A 6,000-nucleotide genomic window follows, 5' to 3' on the forward strand; every position below is an offset into this window, starting at 1 on the left:
AAACAAAAAAAGATCTTTGCCTTAAGAACTGACAAGAGTAGTGAATAGTAAGGGACAGAGGATCAAAGAGGAAGGACATAGTGCAAATGCTGGGATTAGTTTGGAAAGTTTATGTGACAGAAAATGATTCCCTAATCTGGGTGTGGTGGTGCACTCCTGTAATTCCAGGAATTTGGGAGGCTGAGGCAGGAGGATCAAAAGTTTGAGACCAGTCTCAGCAATTTCGCAAGGCCTTAAGCAACTTAGTGAGAGCCTGTCTCAAAATAAAAATAAAAAGGGTTGGGGATGTGGCTCAGTGGTAAACCACCTGTAGGTTCAATCCTCAGTACCAAAAAATTTTAAAAAAAGAAAGACTCCCTAGTATTAATAACCTAATCATTCTAAAAACCAAGAAATTAGTAAATTCATCAGTTTTCCTCAAACCAGTGATATATCTGATAAAATATGCCAGAATGTTCACAGATAAATGTCAAGGCATGGAGGTCAAAGTGGGGCTTAGACTTTAATGGTACTTAACTTTAATTCATCAGTAAGATCATTAATGTCTACGTATGCTGTATTAGAGCTGATGGTGTGTTTTACAATTGGTGGAAGATATCTTTATCAGTGTGATAGACACCTGGCTGTAGTTAAATACACACACTAAACTGGGAACACGCACACATTCATTCTTTCATTCATTCAACAAGTTTTCTTGAACACCCTCTATGGGCTAGGCATTGTTCATAACCCTGTGGGGAAGAGAGAAAAGGTAACAATGTCTGTGATAAGAGTGAAAAACAAGACAAAACTGTGTATTGAGAATGCTACCAGGAAGCCAGGCAGGCTTTTCTGGGCTAGAGAAATTTGGGGAGAAGTCAAAACCGAACTCAAGGGTTGAGCAGGAGGAGTCTGCCACACAAAGCTGCTGAGGACCTTTCCCAAGAGGGACTAACTAGTCATCAGCCATTAAATCCCACTGGATTGGGCCTGGGTTGTGGCTCAGTGGTAGAGCGTTTGCCTAGCATGTGTGAGGCCCTGGGTTTGATCCTCAGCACCACATAAAAATAAAAAAATAAAGGTATTGTGTCCAACTAAAAAACAAATATTAAAAAAAAAAGAACCCACTGGATTGGCATTTCAATGTTGTAATTTGAAGCCAATCTTGCAAATCTTAAACTGAAACTTTCTTTTTAGTTTTTTTTTTTTTTCAGAAAAGGATAATTAATCTGGATAGTTCTGAAAAACAAAAACCATCTACAATTTAGCTTCTATTTTGTGCCAAGTATATTATCTTAATTCTCACCCTTAGGAGATAGAGCCAATTCTACTTTAGTTACGTTCTACTGTAAACACTGAATTAGTGAATACTAAATCATTGATCCTCAGGAAAGAGAGGATTAGGTTTCCAGGAGTCTCTGGTCAAGCAATCAATATACAACCTTGTTTTATGTGTGTTGCTATTTAAATACCTTATCTAATATACATTGCCAGTTCATTCATGTTGAACTTAAATGCCAACAGTCCTCTAAGTCATGCCTGAATGAAGCATGCCTAATACAGGCAGCCTCTCCAAAAGGCATATCACAGTTTTCTGGAAACTAGACTTCAAGCATGGGGGCTGTTTTAAGTAGCAAATGCATCAACAAAAGCACAAAAAATGTGAAAACCATAGCACTTAATAGACTGTGAAAGGGACAGCTGTTTATAGTGTGAGAGCTGAAACAGTGGCCTTGTCAGCCTCAGCTGGGAATGCACACATCAGCAAACTCACATTTTCCACCCTCTGTGCATGAAAACAAATGGCAGCAAGAGGGTCCCAGGATACAAATACATTTTAGCAAGTAGGTAAATTTACAAATATGGAATCTGTGAGGAATAAGGTTTGTGGTTGTAGTTATTCTTACCATTATTTCTTAGGGAAATAGAGACTTCCAAGAGCTTACATAATTTACCCAAGGACATCCAGCTGGGAAGGTACTTTCTCAATAATTACTCAAATATAGTCTCATGTAAGGATTTTTTTTTTAAAGAGAGAGTGAGAGAGGAATACATGCCAGGCGAGCTCGCTACCACTTGAGCCACATCCCCAGCCCTCATCTAAGGATTTTAATCTTAATTCATTATTCCAAATTGTGTGATAGAAGGATTAGGTACATAGGTTCTGGAATCTGAATGGCTGGGTTCTAATGCCAACTCTACCATTTACTAGCTGTTTAACCTTGAAATATCAGTTAACCCCTCCAAACTGATTATCTGACTGATAAAAGGAAGACAGTAGCAATCACCACATAATTGAGTGAATCTGATGTTTAAATAAATAATGCTTGTAAATTGACCAGCACAGTTCTTAGTATATGAAAGTGTGCAGAGTCAATGTTAACTACTTAAATTCCCTCTTGTCCTCTCTGTAGCCTCCACACACTGAGGACCCACAGAATCAAACACAGAACCAGGAACACAGTATTGTATGTACTCCCAGACAATGTTATGACAAGGTATAGTCCAGAGGTGTGTTGATCGAACAATACATAGTTCCAGTTATGCAAGATGACTAAATCCAGAAGATCTAGTATATAGTATATAGTATACAAGGTATACTAGTTAAGAATAGCATATCTAAACCTTAAATTTTGTTAAGAGAATAGGTCTTAAAATGTTGGGTGCTATAGCATACATCTGTAATCCTACCAACTTGGAAGGATAAGGCAGGAGGCTCACAAGTTCAAGGCCAGCCTCAGCAACTTAGAGAGACTATCAATGGTTTAGTGAAAACTTGTCTCAAAATAAAATATAAAAAGTACTGGGTATGTAGCTTATGGTAAAGCATTTCTGGGTTCAACCCCCAGCATAAAAGAAGGGGTTGGGGTTGTAGCTCAGTGGTAGAGCACTTGCCTAGCATGTGTGATGCACTGAGTCCATCTGCAGCACCACAGGAAAATAAATAAATAAAATAAAGGTATTATGTTCATCTACAACTATTTAAAAAGCAAAAGAGAAAAGAAGGAGAGAAGGGAGGAAGAAAAGGGGAAAAACTTGTAGAGGTTTTGATTAAATTTATGGCATTGCCTTTGGGAACAGTTTCACAGATGTATATTTATCCTTACATCAAAATGTATACATAAAATATGTGCATGTAACTTCTTATATATTAATCATAATCAATAAAAATAATATTGAATGGTAGGTTACAATTGTACTGTTTGGGTAGTACAATTTCTTTTTTTTAAAAAAAGAAAATTGCTATGGGTCAATTCTATAAAAATAATCTAAACACATTTCACTTTATTTATGTGAACATTTGTTTTGTAAAGACACAATAAATATCTAATAAATTTGGAAATAAAAATATTTTTAAAGATTTTAAAACACATTTTTTAAGAGAAGTAACTGAGGCTCATGTAAATTTAATACCTTTCTGAGTTTCTCTAAGGAATTAAGAGAAAATTCCAAATTTGAATTTAACACTTTAACACCAGCAGATATACTCTCAATGGCCCCTCCACCCCACCTGCTCTCGGGTCCATCATTGCAGGTCCTGTATTTAACAGTGATGATATACATAGTAGTATAAAATGCAGTCCTCTTTTCACCTTGTACCATTATATATAGTTTCAGATGAATCAGAACCCTCTTATTAAAACTGCAGTTATTTGAGCAACTAATGTACTATTCACAATTTTATGTCTAATTTATAAACAAATCTCATCTTCAAATCTTGTATCCTTTAAAATACACTGAGAATATCCATATTTGTCTTAGATTTCTTATTGAAATATATTGTTTCCATTACTTTCTCAAGATTGTCATGTCATAGACATCAAAACTTTCAAGAGGCATTAAAGAAAGTCTCCTAAATTGAATGGTTAATTTTATGTGTCAATCTGGCTACGCTGTGGAGCCCAGTTGTTTCATCAAACACTAATCTAGATATTGCTCTAAAGGGGTTTGTGTATTTGAGTGACATTTACAATCAGTTGTCTTTAAGCAGAGACAAAACATAGGTGGCTCTCATCTAATCAGCTGAAGATCTTGAGAGCAAAAACTGAGATTTTCAGAGGAAGAAGAAATTATGTTTCAAAACTACAATATGAAAATCCTTTTTGAGTTTTCTCACATCATGCCGGCCTGTCCTAAAATCCCAGACTTGCCAGCCCCATAGTCTCATGAGCCAAATTCTTAAAATAAATCTCTTGGGACCTCTCTCCATACACACACACACACACACACACACACACATACATTGAGTATCTTTTATCTGAAGTATCTGTTTGGTTATAGGGTTCCCCCCTCAAAAAAAAAAAAAATCTTCTGTGTTGATGAAGAAATATCCATTCAGGTGAAATGATAGGATTGTGAGAGCTGTAACCTAATAAGTCCGTCCTACTTTGGATGGGCTGTAGGCAGTTGGGGTATATCTGGAGGAGGTTGGTCACTGAGAGATACTCCCTGAAGGGTTGGTTCCTCTTCCATGTAGCGCATCTCTCTCTCTCTCTCTCTCTCTCTCTCTCTCTCTCTCTCTCTCTCTCTCTCCTTCCTGGCTGCCATGATGTGAGCTGCTTTCCTCTGCCCTATCCTTCAGCCATGATGCTCAGCCTCACCTCAGGCCAGAGCAATGGAGGTGGCTGACATAGGACTAAAAGCTTCAGCCTAAAATAAACTTTTCCTCTTCTAAGTTGTCCTTTGCAGGTATTTTGGTCCTAGCAACAAAAAGCTGACTAATAAAGGTACTTTTTGTTTTTTGGGTTTTTTTTTTTTTTTGTAATCCTGACATTGATTTTACTGGTTGAGTATCCCGAATATGAAGATCCAATATCTGAAATGCTCCATTTTGAGAGCAAAGACTGAATTCTCAAAGGAAGAAGGAATTATGTTTCAAACCTGCAATATAGAAAATTTTTGAGAGCCGTGTTTGCACTCGAAAAGTTTTGGATTTTGGAGCATTTTGGACTTCTGACTTTCAGATTAAGGATACACCATCACCCCCCCCCACCCCGTGTGTGTGTGTGTGTGTGTGTGTGTGTGTGTGTGTGTGTCCTAGTAGTTTTAATTCCCTAGAAAAACCCAGCTAAAATAGTGACCAACCATTTCTGGTTTGCTCAGGACAGAGAAGTTGTGCAGAATATGCTAAGACCAAGATAGTGCCGAGCTAATCAAGACAAGTTGGTCACACTATATTAAAGTAGTTCTTTGTGCAGCAAATTTCCTGGTGAAAGGTAACACAATGAGTGTTGCAAAGATTTTCATCATTCTTCCAAGTATTTATGGCACAAGTTATCCAGCCAATCAGAAGTGAAAGAAAACAACCTGGCAATGCACTGGAGAGAGAGCAAGAGAGAAAGAATTACATAGAGAAACTAAGGCTTAGGGAAATTTAGATAATTAAAACTAAGTACTTATCTCAAGTAAGAGATAATTAAATTAAGAATATTGCAATGAGATAAGGGCAAATCCAGGGTTTTGCTCTGATACCTAAGCTCATTTTCTTATATATAAAGCATACATTAAATCATGAACACTCATTTTTATAAAGCAGCAAATCAGAGGAGCTAATTTCCAATTTAAATATGGAGTCTAAATGTAAGGACAACCCTAATCAGATGGGCTTGGTCAAGGAGGTATTAAGTACTCAACTCAACATATAGTTAATAATATGAAACACTGAATTAAATGATTACATACATGAATTGAATTTTGAGCCAGATTTTGAAAACTCAAAGAATAAAAATTAGAGGGGAGAATGAACAAAAGTATTTCAGGGATTAAATTATTTATTCATGCATTAAACAACTTTACTTCACAGCTGCTATGTCCCTCTAACTCTTTATGCCATAGAATCTACACTTCAAGAGGGGATATTAGTGGCAAACAGATTAAACAAATGTATTGAATTCATGGAAAAATGGAAATGGAAATGGAAATTGATGGAGTGGATTGGTAGAAGCTCCTGAATTCTGGACTGAGGAATTCAAAGATCGAATGTGAGTCTCTGGAGAATCACTATAGATTCTTGGACAAGTA

The sequence above is a fragment of the Spermophilus citellus genome (assembly GCF_964194105.1).
Source record: "Spermophilus citellus genome assembly, chromosome: 8".
In the NCBI taxonomy this organism is placed as follows: domain Eukaryota; kingdom Metazoa; phylum Chordata; class Mammalia; order Rodentia; family Sciuridae; genus Spermophilus; species Spermophilus citellus.